Genomic DNA, 22,104 nt, shown 5'->3' with positions numbered 1-22,104 from the left:
TTCAGTATTTCTTTACTGCTTTAGAATTTGTAAGACTGGGTGCTTGGGTGGGTCAGTTAGTTAAATTTCTGTCTTAGGTCTGCTCAGGTCATGGGACCCTGGGTCCTGGGATGGAGTCCAGCATGGGACTCCCTGCTGGGTGGGGAGCCTGCTTCTCCCTCTGCCTCTGCCCCTTCCCCCTGCTCATGTGCACTCTCTCTTTCTTTCTCACTTAACTCTCTCACTTGCTTTCAAATAAATAAGTAAATAATCTTAAAAAAAAAAAAAAAAGAATTTGTAAGGCTTTCACATGCAATTTTTCCTAACAGAGAAATGTGGACCACTCCTCTTCACCCAATGCTCCTTCCATTATTTTGCCTGTTACTTTCAAACAAGTGTCCATTGTCTAATGTATTGATTCTAATCTATTATATCCATTTACTTTTTTATATTATTCATTTGGTCTCTCTCTACCCCAACCCTGCCAAATGATTTAAGATTTTTGAGAACAAGTATGTTGTTTTGTTTAATGGTATGTCTGCAACATCCAGAAAATTGAATGGCACATAGCTGGAAATTAAAAAAATAATGGCTGAATACATATAAAATAAAATTATCCCAATCTTGATTTTATAAATGAATAAAAAATTAAGGATATAGATTTCTTCTAATGATACAGAGCTATTAGTATAGCAATAGTATTTGAACTCATTTCTCCTGCTTTTAAATCCAAAATCCTATCAATAAATATAATTGTCCATCTGTTGATAGTTTCCCATTTAAAGGCTTAAGATGTGTTTTTCAATGTGAAAGGAATGTCTAGTTAATGAAAACATTCAAAGGAAAAAGGGAAATGATTCTAAGGTGTATTTTCTGGGTTATTTTGTTTGTTTTACTTCTAGAGCAGATTCCATAGTAACTGAGAGCTCAAGAGTCATCTAAATAAATCATCCTAAATTAAAGTATATAGCATTTAAATACTGAAAAAGAGAAACCCTTGAAACTTTTTGAAGTGACAAGTGGAACATCATTTCCAGCAATAGGTTTCCTGTAAGTGCAAAGCCTTTCTGTTTTATAACTGCTAAATTGCAACAGAGGCTCTTATAATATAAAACTCAAATAGGAAAGTATTTGAGACAATGAACTGTAGTTTTAGTAGGAAACTTAGAGTGAATTGGATGTATTTTAAACACTTATAAACAATGAAAAGGGAGAATTATAGATGTAGTGCAATTTGCTGTGCAAAGTTTAAACAATATGACTAAATTATATGCAAAATGAGCATATTTTGAAAGGAAATAACAAATGCTGTTCTGAATGAGAGTACCCTGTTCATATTTTGGGAAAAATCTCTATAGTTTTTTAATAAAGTAGATCCTTTACCACCTGCTAAGTTAAACATTGCCATATTATTTTACTATAGATAGAAAAAATTTAAAAAGCAAAGCTAATATTCAACATCTTTTTTGAATATTTTCCATACTAATTTTAATTAAAATGTTTGTAATTACTACTATTGTGAACTATAGTTTAAAAATTACTTCTAAGTTTAGATCATACATTACCCATAAGAATGTGTGTTTTATATTATTATGAGTCTATGAATAAATAGAAATGTATTTTAGTCAAAATTCCAAATCTTGGATAGTAGAGAATATTAAAATATCATGATCAAATTTATTTTCTAAAACCACATTTTCATATTTCTTGGAATAATATTATGATGATTTCAAGTGATAATTATATAGTTGCATTAAAAGAAAAAAATTTTTTTTTGTTTTTTAATTACCTTAAAAAGACTTTTACTATTCTCAAGTTTAGCTGGCTGAACAAAATAAGTTATTTTGTGGATTAATCAGTAGAAAATGTGAAGTTTTAAACCACCTCTTTCTTGTGTTGTTTTTCCTATAGTTATAAAACTTAGAAAGTTGAAACATATTTTGTCTGGTGATAGATGTAGGAATGGAGGGAGCAGGGATATCATAAGAGGCAGAGATAATATTTTTGCCATTTGCAATTACATGCAAAGGGAAAAACAAATATTATTTTTATAATTTTTGTCAAACCATGCCTGGTTCTTTTTGTTCAGATAAAACCTAAAATATCAGCCTAAAATATGATTTTACTGGAGTGCATCTTCAGGACACAGCCACTTTTTTCTTCTATGTCATGTGTTTTAGGAAATAATAATAGCTAATATTTATTGAATGGTTACTATGTCTAAGGTATTTTCTTAAGCATTTCATATAGTTGAAAGAATTTAAACCACATAAGAACCATATTCAATGGAAATGATTTATTTCCCCAAGTTTCTCATGAGGGTAATAAATACCCTTCTCTTGATCACACTGATTGCATGGCAGAATGAAGTTAAGAATAATGTCAGGAATTTCAAAACCAAATGGTTAATGAACACCTACCCCAAGATATCTTGAAGCATTAAGATGAATATTTCTATTGTCAATGCTCTTTTGTAACTGCTCTTTAATATTTTATATGAATATAAATTTATTTCAAAATGTGGATTTCTCTGAGAAGCTTCAAACATTTTTTTAGTATTCTACTTTGATGCCAGCAATTTAATCATGATATCACATTTTGAAACATTATTATTATTTCTGGCACATTTAAAAATTATTTTCTATTTTATTCATTACTTTACTTACCAAATAACACCGGACTACATTGTCCTTGTACAAATTTAAACATTGAAAATAAGATTAATGTCCCCCTTGAACAGGTTCCCAAGCTCAAATAAACAGTTTTACATTTTTTATTTCAATGTTTTTCTTTCTTCCGATTCTCAAATTTTTATAGGCTTTATGAAAATATATATTAGTATTTATTTGTTCATATGTATGTTTATATATGATGGTGTACTCTAAATGTATCTAGAATTTAATTGTCCTATTTGTTGTTTTGCAACATTATAATAAATCATTTCTATCCCTTATATTTTGGTATAGTTTTTCATTGCTATGTCGTATTCAGTCGTATACAGTTTACTTTTTCAATCCCCAGCTGCCTCTTTTCTTTTTTATTTCCTCTGCCACAAACAACACTGCAGTGTTTTCTTATGCATCCATGCTTAAGCTTGGTGCACTCATGTAAGTTAAATGCTAAGAAGTGGCATTGCTGTCTTACAGGATTTTATATGATTGAGGATAAACTATACCCTCATATTACTGTGATAATTTTTATTCACATTATATATTAATAATAAATGTTTTCCAAACTTTTGAGTGTGATACTAATTACAGTTTGAAGGATATAAATTTTTCTTTGCTTTGTATATGTTTGCATTTTTTAATTGAATGACATGGGCTTTTTTTTTTTTCCTGTCTAATTTTATTTATTTGTTGCCTTTAGAAAATCATATTTTTTACTGAATTCAGGTTCAGAGGTAGAAACTCTCAGAGAGGAAAGCCTCTGTCTCTCAGCATTCTGTCCCTGGTGTTTTTCTTTGGCCTCTATCATTCTTCTGGCCAAAAGTTTAGCATACTCTGCAGCTTCTTCCTTATTTTTCTTAGTACTCTGTTTTTGCAGAGCATCATACCATCATTTTCATTGGTGGACAAGTGGAGTAACAAGATGCTGAATCTTGGACTTTGTTTCTAGGTTTCTTACTTTTCTGTTTAGGGCTTCCTCACAACATACCGTCAGACATCATCTTCTTAAGAGAGACTGAAAAATTTGTGGTTTCTGCTAGCTCTTTGGGACCCCAGGCTCTATCGGCACAATAGTATCGATGAGTCCAGGAATGTCCTTCTCCCCTTTTTTACAGTGACCAAGTTGAGAACACTGAGAATTAGCATCTCCATGGAAACCCTGAGAAGATATGTGCTTTCTTTCTCCAGTCCTTCATGGTCTGTAGCAGGCATGCCCCTTACTCAGCAGGAGGTGAACGTGGTCATGGATCAGGACACTCTGCTTCATGGGGAAGACTTGTTTTTTATTGCCACCAATGATTTGGACCACATAACCTTCCATTCTTCACCTACAGCCTTAGCAGCAACCTTCTGTGGCCATAGCTTCTAATTTTGTGTTCATAATCCACTTCAGTGAGTTTCTGGCAGCCAGTAGATGGAAAAGCTTTATCCTAAAGCCCCCCTGTTGCATCTGAGGTGCCATGAAAAAGAGACATGCATGGGCTTCTTTTTTAATATATTTTGAAACCAATATGCATTTCTACAAACCACTCATTCATATATTTTGCTTAACCTCCTTTGAAGATTTTGTTTCCTTTTTTTGTTTTGCGGAAATATTTGATATATTTGGTATAGAGATTTCATATATTTGTTGGACATACTTTCTTCTAGGTTTTCAGTTATATTTATTCTATTTGTATAATATCATTTGAAGTATAGAAGTATTGATTATTTGATTTGTTGGTTTTCTTTGGTCAAATTGATCATTTTTTTATGTTTTTATGAGAGCAGAGGTAAATAACATCTCTCATGTTTACAAATTCCTACTATTATTACTAGACCCCAGAACAAATAAAACACACAAAAAGTATTCTCATGAATAAAATAATGTATGCATTATCCTATCTTTTTATAGTTTACATTTTTTCAAACCTTTATTTTTTAATTAATTTGATTTTATTTTTGCAAACATTGTGAAATAAGATCATTTTCCCCAATTAGATATCTAGTCTTCTCATGTAATTTTATGAATAAAAAATCATTTCCCTACAGATTGATAATACCATTATACATAACTTCATTTGTCAAAGAAAAATTACACTGTACAAGTTAAACAGGCAAGGAATACTTAAAGAGGGAGGCTTATTTGGAAAAGGGGGTAAGGGAATAGGGAGAGAAATTGAATCCAACCTCCACTGAAACAAAAAGCAGAAGTTTTTAAGCACTCAGTTGAGCTAGTGGAAAAGAACTAGAGAAAGATTTGTCAATGTAATTAGGTCAATATGCTTGCTAATTGGTGCTTATTGAAATAAGGCTCTTATCCTCCCACAGAGACTGAGCAATAGGAGCTGTAGCTTTCTTGATGAATACACTTCAGAAGGATACCTCCCAAGTTCTTGAGAAAGGCATTCCTTGGTTGTGAAATTTGGAAGAAAAACAAAAGAGAAAAGAGAGAGAGAGATAGAAAAAACAACTGGGAAATGTTTACATCTCAAGGAGCAAAGAAAGTATTTACAATTTTAAGTTTTCTAACATAAACATTCTGAGAAAAAGTAGGTCAGGAGCCTAGAGTTGAGAAGAAATCTGTGTAGTCAAGTTGAAGAGAATGCTACAGTTATCCTGGTTACATTATATATTAAATCTCTTTCTGGACTTTATACTTTCACATTAATAAAAGTGTTCATTTTGGAACCACTTCTTATTTAATTGTAGTTGCTTGCTCATGTTTCACTATCCAGACATTAGAAATTTCTTTTTGTTGTCTTCTTTTTATCAAACTTCTCGATTTTTTTTTTCAATTTTCTTGTTGACACGAATTTAAATCCAACTTACCAGGTTCTGTGAAAGATTATGTTGAGCTACACATTGAGTGTAAAAGACACTGATACTTACCTATACAAATTCCATTCTTCTTTCAACCTTGCTAAAAACCCACCATTTTGTTCAGTGCAATAATATATTCAGCTAAAAAGAAAAGGCAAAACATTTGTCAGTGTCAGATAAATGGTAGCCAGTGATTAGTAAATGAAATTCCACTGAAAATATCTGGGATAATTTTCTTTCTTTTTTTTTTTAAAGATTTTATTTATTTACTTGACAGACAGAGATCACAAATAGGCAGAGAGGCAGGCAGAGAGAGAGAGGAGGAAGCAGGCTCCCTGCTGAGCAGAGAGCCCAATGCGGGGCTCGATCCCATGACTGAGATCATGACCTGAGCTGAAGGCAGAGGCTTAACCCACTGAGCCACTCAGATGCCCCTGGGATAATTTTCTTGATGTGGGTTCTACTGCTTCCTCATCATTACTTCTTCTTCTTCGTTTTTTCTTTCCTTTTTTTTTTTTTTTTTTTTTTTTTGCTAGGAAGGCAGGAGAGAGAAGTTGTTGGAATGAACATCAACAACCAGAATGGAACCATCCAATGATTCACACCAATACAACTATGCCATGTTCCCAGCTGATAACCTAAAACTACTTACACTCTAATCAAAATCAAACCCTTCCATAATGGCCCTAGGTTCTAGCCACTTTCATCTGCATTAGGACATCCATGAAAAAAGCACTCTTTTCGCTACAACATTATAAGGTTAGTTTTTACTAAAAACTATATATATTTTCCCCCGGGTATAGTTGTAATTATTTGATTTCCTTTGAGCAAAACATACTTCAAAAGATAAAATAATTATGTAATATTTAAAAGCATCAATTAGGGCACCTGGGTGGCTCAGTGGGTTAAGCCGCTGCCTTCGGCTCAGGTCATGATCTCAGGGTCTGGGATCGAGTCCCTCATCAGGCTCTCTGCTCAGCAGGGAGCCTGCTACCCTCTCTCTCTCTCTCTCTCTCTCTCTCTGCCTGCCTCTCCGACTACCTTGATTTTTCTCTGTCAAATAAATAAATAAAAATCTTTAATTAAAAAAAAAATAAAAAAAAATAAAAGCATCAATTATTTCCCCATTCCTGCCTAATTCAAATCAACCTTTCTAACTTTTCTAACTCAACCACATTACAAACACTGTGTAATATATAAAAATATCAATTAATACTACTAAAACCAAAAGTCAATTCTTAATCTTTACTTTTTGCATAGTATCTCAGAAACATTTGACACAGTCCCTCAATCTGTCCTTTTCATTTCTTTTTCAGGTCATTATCCTCTTAATTTTCCTTTCAATTCAGTGGATACTTTTTAAAAAATACTTGTATTAGTTCTTCTTTTCTGTATAAACATATATTGCTAGACTGTTTCAGGGCTCCATTCTTAATCCTTCCTTCTTCTGCATGTATTCCCTTGGAGTTAAATTTCTGTACAGACTTTAAATGACATCTATATAATCATGATCTCCATCCATCCAAACTTTGCTTAATAGAATGTCAAAATGAACTCTTGACCTACCCTGCCATAACCCAGCATCCTATCTCAGTTGATGACAACTCTGTCCTTCAAAGTGATTATGAAACAATTTGGAGTTACTGATATTTCTAACCTACATTTACATAACCAACAACCAGTCCTCAAAAAGATTGTTTATTTTCAAAATATGCTTAAGCGAAGATTAATACAAGAGAAAGATAGAAGGAAACTGGGACAGATCTTTTCATGGAGCAGCTTTAATAATCCACATAGGCTTTGTCCAAAAATTTTGAATGAATAAAATAAACTCTGATTTTGTTATGTTACTGTGAACACATATATATCATATACCATCAAATTTAATCCTAAGTGATACAGAGAATTATTTTTTGTATAATATTCAGTACATTCTTCCATGAACTTCTTATATATCTCCCTGTGTCCTTTAGTAATATATTCAAACTTTTCTTTATTATGTTCTAGTACAAATCTTATAAAATTATCCCTGCAAATTTTGTAGATGTTGTCGTGATTGCTAAAACATATAGATTTTCTCCTATAATTTTTTGTTAGACTTTAAGTTATTAATAGTATACTAGTAATGTCCTAGTGATTGTTTTGCTTTGGCTTGGTCTTTCAGGGTAATACTGAGTGGAAGTCATGATAGTAGTAGTATTTATATAAATTAACTTCAAAAATATTAAGTCTGTTACAAATTATGATGCTTCCCTTATTAAGACTTCATTAAATTAAGGTTTTTTGACTAACTAGTTATATGTTTTATTTTCTTTAATTAATCCAGCCTACTTTGAATAAGCTTTCTGTATTTTAAGATAATCATAACTTATCTTCTTTAACTGTTGGTATGGTAAATGCACATTCCTACCATTCTCTGAGTGTCTTTTGTTCCCAGTAGGACCTCAAGCACTAAAGACTCATGGAGAATTTAGGTATGCTTATGTTATCTTGGGTTGATGTCTTCTTTTTTTACCCAACCATATTGTCATGTAAGCCTAGTGTGTAAGCATTCTGGTACTCTTCCTACTCATGTATTCTACTCTTCCCTTAAGAGTGGAACAGTGTAAGGAAATCTATGGTGGCTTGGACTAGAACTTAATCTCATCCCAATGCACTCTTTGGAAATACTATTTTCTATAAGCAAATGTCCTCATTGAAAACTAAAAATTTAGAAAATTAGGAACAGATTAAGAATTTTGTCTGAATTCCTTCTTGTTATAATATATTCATGTAATATCCATGTAATTATAGTCACATTTTGAAGACTGCTGATTCTAGACTAGTGCTAATGGTAGACTAAATTACAACATTAGATTGTTCTTGTTTTCTAGCCTACATTTAGGGATTAGCCTGCACAATATTCCATTATCTGCCTCATCCTTACTATGTCATTCTGGATCCATCATTCCAACATTTTCATGCTGGGTACCAAACATATGAGACCATCCTGTCTTATAAGTCTGAATATAAAAGTAACAGTGCATGTTTGAGTATATGTGTGTCTCATGACTAAAAGAAATGTTTTTGTTTTTACTACGAAATCCTAGTAGAATTTTAATGATTTTACTATTAATAAATTGGAAAATTAAGATTTTGTTCTCAATTTAATAAATTAGTCTTTAATATTTACATTAGGCAATATTTAAAAATCTTTACACTTTCTACTCAGCTATAATAAGCATATGTATTTTTTACTTCAATGAGAAATTCAAGGATTTACTAATACAACCTTGCTGAGCTATTTTCTCATTGGTGCATGGTGCCTCTTACAAAGCCAGTGGTCTTTTTTTTTAATTTTTAATTTTTATTAACATATAATGTATTATTAGCCCCAGGGGTACAGGTCTGTGAGTCTCCAGGTTTACACACTTCATAGCACTTACCTTTCCCAATGTTCATAATCCCAACACCCTCTCCCTATCCCATTCCCCTGGCAATCCTCAGTTTGTTTTGTGAGATTAAGAGTCTCTTATGGTTTATCTCCCTCCCAATTCCATCTGGTTTCATTTATTCTTTTCCTACCCCCCAACCCCCCCCCACTTTGCCTCTCAACTTCCTCATATCAGGGAGACCATATGATAATTGTCTTTCTCTGATTGACTTATTTTGCTAAGCATAATACCCTATAGTTCCATCCATGTTGTCGAAAATGGCAAATTTCAATTTTGATGACTGCATAGTATTCCAGTGTGTGTGTGTGTGTGTGTGTGTGTGTGTGTGTTTGTGTGACCTATTCTTTATCCATCCATCTGTTGATGGACATCTAGGTTCTTTTCCTAGTTTGGCTATTGTGGACATTGCTGCTATAAATATTCAAGTACACAGGCCCCTTTGGATCACTACATTTGTATCTTTAGGGTAAAAACCCAGTAGTGCAATTGGTGGGTCATAGGGTAAGGCTGTTTTCAGCTTTTTGAGGAACCTCCATGCTGTTTTCCAGAGTGGTTGCAGCAGCTTGCATTCCCACCAACAGTGTAGGAGGATCCTTTCCCCGCATGCTCGCCAGCATCTGTCATTTCCTGACTTATAATAGCAATTCTGACTGGTGTGAGGTGATACCTCATGGTGGTTTTGATTTGTTTTCCCTGATGCTGAGTGATATGAAGCACTTTTTCATGTGCTTGTTGGCTATGTGGATGTCTTCTTTGCAGAAATTTCTTTTCATGTCTCTGCCCATTTCTTGATTGGATTATTTGTTCTTTGGGTATTGAGTTTGATAAGCTCTTTATATATAGATTTAAGATACTAGCCCTTTATTGGTATGTCCTTTGCAAATATCTTCTCCCATTCTGTCAGTTGTCTTTTGGTTTTGTTAACTTTTTCCTTTGCTGTGCAAAAGCTTTTGATCTTGATGAAGTCCCAATAGTTCATTTTTGCCCTTGCTTCCCTTACCTTTGGTGATGTTCCTAAAAAGAGGTTGCTGTGGCTCTTATAGCATCCTATATTGAAGGGAAATAAGTCATTCTTGAAAGTCCTAATAATTTACTATTGTGAAAACTTAGTTGTGATAAAACCCTAGGTTTGATCCCAACTTTGGCATGAATTAATGCAGTTGTGATATCCTTGGGTCACATAAATCCACTGAGCCTGTTTTTTTGTTAAGATAAAAAGTGTTTTATGGTTTTTATTTCACTTGATTTTTGTGAGAATCAAATGATGCCAATACAAATGATTTTTTTTTTCCTTACTTGAAACTAAAATTCAGCTTGATCAGTATAAATATCCCTAGTATGTCCTATTATTTCAGCTAGGAATTCAGGGATATGCAACACACACACACACACACACACACACACACACACACACACACACTTCTTTGAATTATGATTACTTTCAAACTTTGATAGCAGGGTCCATCCTAATTACAAGCATCAAACAGAGAGATTATTGGAAACTAGTAGTTTCCAATATGATTCTCTTCAAAAAAGAACAATGACCCTTTTTCTTCTGTACTAATGTTGAAGATTCCCTGATATCTGTGTTCATATTTGGGGATGGGGTGAGAATAGAGTAGGGGAAGGCTCATCTTATACTCAAATCTGCTTAACACATACTATTTTATATCTGATCCCCAAATTATTTTACTTTTGTGTTTTTTATATTTACACGCAGTCTTTTATTAATGACTGTTTCTAGTTCTAAAATTGTTAACTCTAAATAACGCTTCCACTATATGCATATCTACACAATGTGAACACAACCGTTATGCCACATGGGAGAGGCCCTGGCATTAAACCTGGTCCTTCATCTCATAACCTCTCTCCACCTTAGTTAATTACTCCCAATAATTCATTGTTATTTTTCCTATACTCATCTTTGCAAGATTATCTCAAGTATCAGAGACATTTTAATAATTTAAAACTTAAAGAGAGAAATAATTCAAAATTATTCCTTTTAGGAGTCTGCTTTTATACGATGCAAGTCTATTAGCACCTCCCCTACAACTTTGATCTCTATCAACCAAATGGTGAAGGGATGGGGCAATATTTACAAGGCAAAAATGCCCCTGCTCCATGTATTTTTGAAGAGAATTTAAATAAATTGTCAGCTACCTATTTATTTTTCTTCTCTGGAGTTATTTAGAACTTTGAACAACAGAAATATGGAAGCCTTTGTTTATAACCTGCTTTTTTCCCCGAAAAGGCATATAAATAAATTAGAAAAAAAATCAGTAAGGATAAAAAATAGATTAGATGTATGGTGCATTAAAGAAAAATAAGAAAAACCAGAGGTAATGTTAGTATGCAAATACAACAGTCATAAAACATTCTACACATTTGCTAAAATGAACCACAAATTTGATTGTAAAATTCTTGACTGCCAAAGCTAAGATCCACATAGAGATTTAGAATGTCCCTATGGGCTAACAACAAACAGTTCCTCAAGAGAAGTACCAGTCTCCTGATACTAAGACAGAAATAAATGTCTCCTGTGGGCCCCATAATGAAAGAATCTTAGAAGAGGTAGAGATATTAGTGTGCAGCTGGTCCAAGAGCCTATTCAGTTCCTGGACTCATTGTGCTCTGGCCATTCTAAAACATATCTCTATTTGAATGTGTTCATTGACAGAAAGCTCAGCACTAATAAGGTATTTCATTATTTAGCAGATAATTTCTAGTTTTTAAAAATGTATTTCTTTTGTTTAGCCTCCTCCTATGTATAATCCTTTCATCATAATTTTAATTCTCTGGAGCAAAGTAGAACAAGAGTACTCTATATTCTGGTTTTAAATAATTTAAGAATAGCTGCCACTGCTCCCTTACTCATGCATACATTCATTAAAAATATGTATTGTGTTTCTAAAATTTACTCTATGAAAAGTTTGGTGGATATAATTGTGAACATTGAAAAACATGGCTTTTACTTCAACTAGGTATACAAAAGAAAAAGAAAATTTTTTTTTACAAAATCTCTTCCTTGGGCTGGCTATCACAGGTCTACCTTTTGAAGCACTCTTTGTCCCTCACTGCCATGCTCTGTGCCTTGGCAACTGACTTGATTGGAACATATAAATGGATCCCTTGCCTTAGGGATTCTGGATGGTGGGGGCTTATACAGTGGTGGACAATAAAAAGAGAGGATTGAGGTCAATTATTGATTCCTTCAGTCAACTCCCTGTGAGAACACCATCAGCTGGCTTCATCCATCAACCAAAGGTCATAGCTTCTGCAAAGCAGCTTTGTTTCCAGTGTTTCATAACCTATCTGTTTGCCTAGAATCCCCCACTCTTCGTAGTTCAGTGGTACTCAACGTCCCTGGTGGTTTCCCTGTACTTTGAGCAGCTTTTAGAATTTAGAAAAAATTCTCCTAAAATTACTTATTTATTTTATTTGTTTTGTCCTAGGACAGGGACAAATTACAATACCAGCAATAATGCCTGGCATGTAGTGAAGACATATAGGAGGTGCTGAATAAAGAGTTTAGGGGGAAAAAAAAAACACAAAAAACCTGAAACCTGAAAGTACAGATTTCTAAGTCTTTCCCTCCCCCTTCTCTTCCCCCTTCTTTTCCTCCTTCTCCTTGTCTTCTTTTTCCTCCTCCCTTTGCTCTCTTTCTCTCTACACACACACATAACCACACACATATATGCATTACACTGAGAAACTTTGTGATGCTTAGAATGCCAATATTTGTGATTTATATATTAACAGGCAATTATTTATGTGCTTCTTCATTGAACAAATGTCCTTTTTATTTATATTAATACATTATAAAGAAAGCTTCAAAAGTTTAAAATTAAAGTAACAGAACTAGTTCATATAGTCATAAATATAATCATCTTTAAATCCTGGTTTCAATTTTTCTGGGAATACTTCAATTTGTCAAGGTTAGGCTTAAAGTGTGATGTCTAAATTCTGTAATATATATGTACTAAAAACACAGTAATGGTTCTTTCATTGTTTTCAGGTGGGTGCATTTTGTAATTAATTGTCTAAAATACTTATTTTTATTAACTTTCATAAAGATAGCCATACATGAAAATAGGAAAAGTTACTGATGAAGATTCTTCAGTTTTTCTCCCCAAATATTCAAGTTACATTTTAGTTGCCTAATCTTAACAGGTAAAGTGATTGTAATAAATAATCAGCAAATCAATTTCTTGATAGAATATTTATATTTGATGAAAACATGTTCATTCAGTGAATTAAATCATATTATAAAACATCTAATGGAAATATTTCTGTTTCCTGTAATTGTAGATACCTGATTTGTCATGATGTATACTATATGTTTGGTGTATTCACTGAGTTTGGTACATATTAAGAACTTGATAAATATTTTATAATCTATTGATTAAGGAAGGATACATTTGTTAAATGATTGTCATGCATTATGGGGGTTATTAAAAACATGAACTGTTCCTTGAAATAAGTGGAGACTTTCTTGTATACTATAATTTTGCCTACCATCTTATTAATTTGGAAATGCACAACACATGGGCAACAACACATGTATACTTTTGAGTGAGTAGTAAGAGTGCAAAACAAAACAAAATTACACTCAGAAATTGATAATTTTGTTGAAGAGAAAAATAAGAGAGAATACCAGTGTTGTTTTCTGTAAGAAAGTTGGAGGTACATCAGGAATTATGGATGTAAACTTATGAAAAAAATGGAAAGTTTTACCAGATTCAAAACATTTAATTGTGGCTACCCTCTATTTTCCCATAGAAAATTTAGTTACCATCTAGTTCACAGCAGAAACAAATGACTAGACAAGCAACAGCTTCCTCAGCCTCCTCTGCAGTTTCCCAAGATGGTTTAAGCACAAATATGGAGGAGGGCATAGCAGTATTCTTATAAAATAAAGCAGGCTACAACTTTGGAGAATGGCAAATGGAATCTTGGGAGATAAGACCATAGCCTAGTCTTGTCTCAAGTCTTGATCAAATGTGTTCAAAGGCCACAACTTTTTGCACTTTATGTGATTTTTTTCTCAAGAATATATGATAGCCCACTTGTATTCTTGCTTGCTTAATCCACTTGGGTAGGGGTTTTCTAATATTTGTAATCAGAAGCATTATAGTTTATATTTGTGATGACTTTATTATAAACTTTAATAAAATAAAAATTAACACATTTTTAACAGTTAGGTTTACATGATCACTTTTGAGCCCCTGAGGTTAATTCTACTCAAACATTATAGCTTCTATAAAAGGAGAATGACTTGTGTTAAGGATAACTGGGGTCTGTATAACTTTATTAGCCAAATCCATATTGCTGGTAAGTCATATGTCTTGATAAATACTGCTTTCTTAAATGCCAGTATGGCTGGAATCTGACCACACAACAGTGTGGATTAGAACCAGCCATAGATTTTGTCCCTTTGCATTTGGAATTTGTCTTGGTGCTTTAGTGATTTCCCTATCACTCAGATTAAATAGCTTCATATTTTCTTCAAATTTAACTTGTCTTGGAGTGTGGGGACAAAGTAATATAATTTACGTCTCTTAAGAAATGTAAGCATGATTTTTAGGTAGAGAATTTTTAATATAAGTTGCTTATGAGAGACTTGGCATGTCAGGATTTATTTAAATCTAATCTGCTAAAATTCTCACCTCCATATCTCAACTGGCACTGACTTCACATTTCATGATACTTTCCTTCATCTGGAAGAGCCCAATGTGGCCTGGCTCCATATACCAGTTGAAAAAGTGTGTTAGGTACTAATAGTACATGAGTACTTAACGTTATTTAGTTAATTCTTGAAAACCATCCATGCTCTAAAACTACCTACATAAATCAATATGTAATATGTGATCCAAGAACTGTGTAGAAAAAGGAGTTATTTTGGGAGCAGAAAAGCCTTTCCTCAGTATCTTGAAATAATACTAATTTGAAAAAATCTATTATGATAGCTCATGAGATCAACCCTTTTACATAGGAAACTGCTTTTGAAGTGGGTGAAATATATTTTCTAACTTTGGGTAGAACTAAAAATTTAAGAATCTGAAGAAAGCTATTTTATGAACAGTTATTTTATGACACAGATTTGATTCTGGATGAGAAGTGAATGAATGTAGAGGAGATAAGTTCACTCATGAAGAGTAATTTCTGGAAGTATTTGGGTAGAGTTGAGCTACTTTTTTCAGTGAAGTGACCACTTCACTAAAAGATTGAGCCAGAGAGGATATACAGACTCTTTTTTTATGAAGTAAGATGGTATGTTGAGATTAATATCATCCTATAGCATTCTTGTTATAAAGATAACTATATAATTGAACTTATTAAAACACTAAATAAATTAAAAAGTCACAATCATAGCAGACATTTATTCCCTGTTTTAATAAAATATTTACTTATGCTTTTCTTTTTCACTTTGGGGTCTTACTATGAGGGAGTAGAGCAAGTCTATTTGATAGACACGCTCAAACTTCCTTCTTAAAAGCAATCTTGTTATGGAGGGTTTTAATAAGTGATACCACCTAGGGGTGCCTGAGTGGCTCAGTGGGTTAAGCCTCTGCCTTCAGCCCAGATCATGATCTCAGGGTCCTGGGATCAAGCAGGGTCCTGGATAAGCAGGGAGCCTGCCTCTCTCTCTCTCTCTCCTCCTCTCTGCCTACTTGTGATCTCTCTCTCTCTCTGTCAACAAACAAACAAACAAACAAACAAACAAAAAACAACTTAAAAAAAAAAAAGTGACACTGCCTATTCATAGAAAATTACTTAACTTCCTTCCTAACTATAATTTACTCTCAAGCATAAGAGCCCTGATTTTTTTTTCTTTTTCCTGTAGGTTAGTAAATAAATTAAAATATCTTTTTTTCTTTCATTTTCTCATTTTTCCCTTTAGGACACCAGGTTTTTTATGATAATATTTGGAAAGAAAAAATTGAGGCTTTTTGTAGAAAATATATAAATTCTTACAAAGAGAAAAATAGTAGCCTAAACTACAACAGCTTATAGAGTCTTTAGGATGGCTGAACAAACCTATTTAAAGTTGTGTTTTAAGGAATGCTTCCCAGAACCATGTCACAAAGTTTTGTCACAAAAATATTACTCTCTCTTCTATGATCAGAAAGCCCCTAGATGATATTCCCACCAAGTGCCATAGTACGAAGCTAAGATATATAAGGTGGCCAGTTCCTGGTTAAAAATTAGGTGTGGTTTTTCTGGCCTGACCATAGGCAATTACAGAGGCTTCACCTGCGGGTCCTGTGAAAAAGCTGAGTGGTTCACACTAGGCTTGGTGCACAGCCCCAACCCCAACCCCAACCTCTATAAAACTGTTAAGAGTCTTTTGTCTGGGGTCCCTTCACAGAAAAACAGCCCATGAATGCTCTGATCCATCTGACCCTCGACCTGTGCAGGATTCCACAGGGCAAAATGGAAAAGAGGGAGCCAGCACTTTCTCTAGCTTCAGACTCTTGCTTATATTATCTCAGTAAGTGATAAAGAGACTTAATTCTCATTTTTGGCTTGTGGATCTAATTGGTTCCTCTGGCACCTGATAGCTCAGCTTGCTCTTTCACAGCTCAGCTGAGCTCCTGACAATATGGAAATCACCAAAATTGGAACCTGTTAGTGCAGAACTGTGTCATACTAGTTACATTCTGTTATCAGCAGAATCACTGACTCAAATCTAGCCTCTCAGCTCTCATAAAACAGAAGTCTGAACACTGAGACATCTACTAATGCTGACGCTGAAACCCCTAAAACCTGAACACCGCTGGTGGATTGAAACAAAAGCCACAGCAGACGTCTGGCCTCTGCATCACGTTCACTTTCCAGATCTTGTAACTACGTCTGATTGGCTAAGCCTCCAATGCACCAGACTCCTAATTCCAAAATAGTCTTGGAAATGTAGTTTATACATTAAATTGCAGGGTAAAACATTAGGAAGAGAATGGAATAGATATAACAAAACCTATCCAGCACAAATTGTTGCCGATAACATCATCACAAAAACATTTTTCACATTTAATCTTCAAAATAATATTGCTTGACTGAAAAAACGATTTCCAAAGTAATGAAATTGCACTCAATGTTTCACCCTGAGTGAATATTATTCCTCACTTACTTAATTCAATCAAAATCCTATCTACACATATAATGTACTATAGATAATTTACGTTATAGAACATACTAATGGAATGAGGTGATAGCTCTTGCCATGAAAGTCTTTCAACTTTCACTTCATTTTTGAGAATAGTCTCATTCAACTTAAAAATCCAAGTTGAAAAAAAAATAGTTGTTTCTTTAAAAATGTTCTACTCTATTCTGGTCTATGTTCCTTGGGGGTGAATTCAATAATAATTTTTATCATTTCTTTTTATGTGATATATCTTCCTTACTGTGCTCATAGTTATTTTGAAAATGTTTTCTTTATATTTTCTTTATATCTGTGACGTGTTCAAAAGTGGTTTTCTATAGATTTATCATACTGGCTGTCTTTTCACTATAGTTCTTGGACCTGAGGATTGAATTTACAAAACTTTGTGCACTGCACCCCTAACCCCCCCCCCCAAAGAAAAACAAAACACATTAACCAAAAACAGTATTTCTTTTCTTTCCATCTAGGAGTGTAATTACACTTAGGCTTACTATAACTCCACATTGAGGCTCTGCTTATTTTTATAAATTTTTTTTTTCTTTGTGGGATTCCATTGGTACACCTATTTTCAGGTTGGGTAATATTACAAACCTGTCTTCAATGTCAAGGATTTTTTTTTTTAAGATTTTATTTATTTATCAGAGAGAGAGAGGGAGAGAGAGCGAGCACAGGCAGACAGAATGGCAGGCAGAGGCAGAGGGAGAAGCAAGCTTCCTGCCAAGCAAGGAGCCCAATGTGGGACTTGATCCCAGGATGCTGGGATCATGACCCGAGCTGAAGAACTGAGCCACCCAGGCATCCCAAAGTCAAGGATCTTTTTATTGTTACAAAGTATATAGTAATATTTTTAAAAATTTCAGCTTCTATAGATATTTTTTCAGTTTGCATATTTATATTTGAATCTTTTGTAGAGTTTATATGCTGCTGAAATTCTCTAACTTTTCATTCATTGTATCCATCTTCATTTGAATCATGCAAAAATACTTTTAACAATCATTTTAGAGTATTTTAATTAATTGCTAATTCCAATATAAATACTTTTTTTAAAATTTTTTCTACTTCCATTGATTGTTTTCCTCTTTTTATTATGGGTCATATTTCCCACTTTGTGGAAATCACATTTTTAGTCATGTATATTTTCATGATATATAGGTAAGAATTCTGGATTCTGTTATCTTTGTTGAAAAGTGTTAGGCTTATTCAGACAGGTAGCGAAATTTCTGGTACATCAACTTAATGCTGCAAGGTCTTTCTTTTGGGCATTATCCAATAGTATAACCATTTTGATTTCGCCTTTAGGCCTAGGATGCACCTCCTTAAAGTTAGATTGTCTGGAGTTTCAATAATAAGTCCAAGGTGTTTATCAAAGTCCTCCAAATTGGCAGTAATTGAAATTCAGACTCTCTTTCTCAAACTTTCCGCAGCTATTAAATTTATACATATCACTTTTAGCCTGCAAGTTGTTAATTTCTGCTATATTCCGTAAAGTCTCACTTTGTAAATGTATGATTTGAAAACCAGCAAATTTGAATTGAGTTTGACATGTTTTCATTTCCGAGTGGCTTCCTCTTTTCTGGCACCTTCCCTGTGTTTCTCAGCAGTTTTGTCAGCTCGGATTCCAACTTCTGAATCTTTCATCTGATGAAGCTGCATCTTTGTCTTGTACTCTTATCTCCTGTGTTCCTTATGAACTAAGGAGATCTCTGAAGTAATATGCCAGTTAACCATGGAGTACCCCTAGTTTTCTCTGCTCATTTGAAATGATATAACCTCTCTAATTTTCTGCCTGATTTTTTTTGCTTTCCTATGCCCTCAAATTTTTGTTTAATTTAACCTGAAGTTTATAAGGGTTGTCAGGAAGAGAGATAGTTTGATATAATTTGGGTTTTTTTTTCTTTATTTATAAAAGAGAACAATTTTTTAAAAACCTTCTAATAACATTGGAAATATCTCATTAATTATATTTGTCAATGTTTCAGCTACTATATAGTTTATATTATCATAAAAAAATAAAGATGATAGAATGTTGATATGAATGAAATATAGGAAAGTCTAGGGCACCTCTTTCAATGATAAATCTTCAGATTTCTGAAACCTACAAAAGAATATCATTTTTCTTCTACCTCTAAAGATATAAACTATGCTCTGATTTGTACAAAAATAAATACTCATTTTGCTCACTTAAAATATATATGCAAATGATTTTCTTTTTTTTTCTTTTTTTTTTTTAAAGATTTTATTTATTTATTTGACAGAGAACACAAGTAGGCAGAGAGGCAGGCAAAGAGAGAGAGAAGCAGGCTCTGCACTGAGCAGAGAGCCCGATGCGGGGCTTGACCCCAGGACCCCGGGATCATGACCCGGGCCGAAGGCAGAGGCTTTAACCCGCTGAGCCACCCAGGCGCCCCATGATTTTCATTTTTAATGAATAGTGTGTTTTGTTTTCAAAAGGAATCATTCTAGTATGATTAAAATGTTAGTTTATAAAATATAACATAAATTTAAATTTTTTTGGAGGCAGCAAGACAAAGAGATAAACATTTGTTAAATGTTAAATTGTTTGCCAATTATTATATCTCTCTGGTGTTTGTTTTCATCTAAAAAATGGAAATTTTCTTAAGATTATTGTGAGACAGCACTAGGATATTAAGTGCCTTTTTATTGCATGTCACCGAGTATATCCTTCATAAATAATTTTAGCCTTTTCCTAATTAAGTCAGAATAATTTATAGAAATATACAAAATCATATTGCATGACTAAAACTGTATGAGTTTATGTGTGTTTAAAAATAACCATTTTATAATTCTTGCTTGAAATTTTTTTAAACCATATTTTCCATTAATTAACATGGCACTGTTTGACCCTTGGTAGTTCTTTGAATTATTACTTTGTTTTCAGAATAAGAATTTGTACATGACTAATGCAATAAACAAGCTGACTTCAGCCAGATTTTTAAAAAATTGCTCACTTAGGAATCTTTTGTTTATCGGGTGCCTGGGTGGCTCAATGGGTTTAAGCCTCTGCCTTCAGCTTTGGTCATGATCCCAGAGTCCTAGGATCGAACCCGGCATTGGGCCCTCTGCTGAGCAGGGAACATGCTTCCTTCTCTCTCTCTCTGCCTGACTCTCTGCCTGCTTGTGATCTCTGTCAAATAAATAAATAAATTCTTTAAAAAAAAAAAGAATTTTTTGTTTATCATTATAACATTCCTTATGAAAAATACATTAACATTTTAACTGGCAGTTAAGAAATAAATATTCTCTCTATTGCTTTAATTCATCTCAAAGTTTTTGATCCATTTCACCATCTATAAATATTTAAATTTCTTGTGACCTCTTTCTTCCAATAATTTATTGTTTATACATGATAACTGTTCTATTATCTATCATTGTGAAACAGATATGCATACTTTTTTTCGAGGTAACTGAGTCAGCTTGTACTAATCAATAAGCATCATATTAATCATTGCCAAAAAAGAACAGTATTAAATCCAAGAGCAGTGTAATTTATTTGAAAGAGCCTAGAAATATGAATTAACTAGCACTGATTGTTTCTGCCAATTCAATCGAAGAATATTAAATTTATCAAAAATTTTTATAAGATGTAAAGAAACTTTTATGTTTGGTGACATTAAGTGATTTGCTCAATTACCTAATGGAAGTTGTGCAACCAGGTTTTAAATCCAAACCTGTCTATGAAATCTGTTATTAAAAGAAAATCTTTTAAAAGGTATATAATAAAAAACAAACAAACAGAAAAAACCTCCTTTAAGCTCATGCATCCCATTCATCTAGCTGTTGCCCAAAGTTCCTAAGCAAAGACTACTGAGAAGGTCCAACTCATTCTCTGTTGTTCTATCCTCCACTTCCATTTTTTAATCTACCATAAAAAGGTTTACAGTCATACTTCTCTAGGATTACTGATCTCTCCAGTTCTAATTATTAGACCATATTTAACAGCTAAGATACTTTTATCTGTTACAGAAAAAAAAAACAACCAATTAACCAAACAAACAAAAAACATTACTTACTTCTGTTTATACTAACATTTTTGTGATTTTTAAAAATTTTTATTTTCTAATCCCTCTCCACACTTCCCATGCCTACTTAACAAGGAGTTTGGAACCAAATAGCTGCTGTTGTAAGTGAAGTAACACAATAGAGGTAGAGGGAGGGAGGGAGGGAGGTAGGTAGGTCAGAGGTAGGCCCTGTCAATATTTTGGCTTGTTCCTCCAATCGAATGCTGGTTGCCACAATTCCAGATAAAATATCCATATTCAACTCCAGAACAGATCACATTAAGTTTGTATGTTATCCCTTTATTCAAGTATGCAAAACCTCTCTCATGAAAACTCCCCAAACAATTTTCTTTTATATATCATTGACCACAGCTGGGTTATATGGTCATTCATTGCTTCACTGGAGAACAGGATTCTAATTTTGCCCTATATCCTCAAACTAAGATTCTCTTAGCAAAGAAGAAGGTGGGCAAATGTTATTAGGTAGATAGTTAAGACTCTTCTCTACAATAAAATTATTTTTAGACTTTATCTTATTAATATCTGTTTACATTATTGAAAGTCTCTCATTTTATGTGCTATGATCCCAGATTCTCCTTCCTTCCACTTCTCTGGTTGTTCTTTATAATTTGCATTGTGTTCTTATTTCTTTTTCAAATTTAATGTATTTCCTCTTCAAAAATTCAATCTTAGATTCTCTCCTAATTAATCACAGGAGTTTCAATGGTTCCATTTTCGTATGCTCAATTTCTAATATTTGTATTTCCAGTTCACTCTCTTCCATTCATTACCTCCCTTAGACTCTGGAAAGAACATCTGCTGACATGGGCCCCAGGCTAAAGAGGCCCACCCCTCCCTCTTTCTCTCTTTCTTTCTCTCTCTCTCTCTCTCTCTCTCTCACACACACACACACACACACACACACACACAAAAGCACACAGAATCAAGAATAAAGAATAAAATATTTCTTTCCATTCATTGCTAAGTCATGGAAACAACTGCTGACTGCTTAAGAATGCTGTGGAAAGAGCTAGGGTACA

General features: G+C 33.5%; 1 pseudogene across 1 annotated transcript; it reads right to left on the bottom strand.

The window, feature by feature from the left end:
- Positions 1 to 3,327: 3,327 nt before the first annotated feature.
- On the bottom strand, positions 3,328 to 9,489 carry LOC309849208 (small ribosomal subunit protein eS6 pseudogene; annotated as a pseudogene). Its single transcript has 2 exons — positions 9,460 to 9,489; positions 3,328 to 4,013 (listed from the first exon to the last, which is right to left on the bottom strand). The product of its transcript is annotated as a small ribosomal subunit protein eS6 pseudogene (transcript).
- Between the last annotated feature and the right edge of the window lie 12,615 nt (positions 9,490 to 22,104).

The sequence above is a fragment of the Mustela nivalis genome, assembly GCF_964662115.1.
Source record: "Mustela nivalis genome assembly, chromosome: 15".
Taxonomy (NCBI): domain Eukaryota; kingdom Metazoa; phylum Chordata; class Mammalia; order Carnivora; family Mustelidae; genus Mustela; species Mustela nivalis.
The sequence above is the reverse complement of the archived record's forward strand: the minus strand, read 5'-3'. Positions and strand labels throughout refer to the sequence as shown.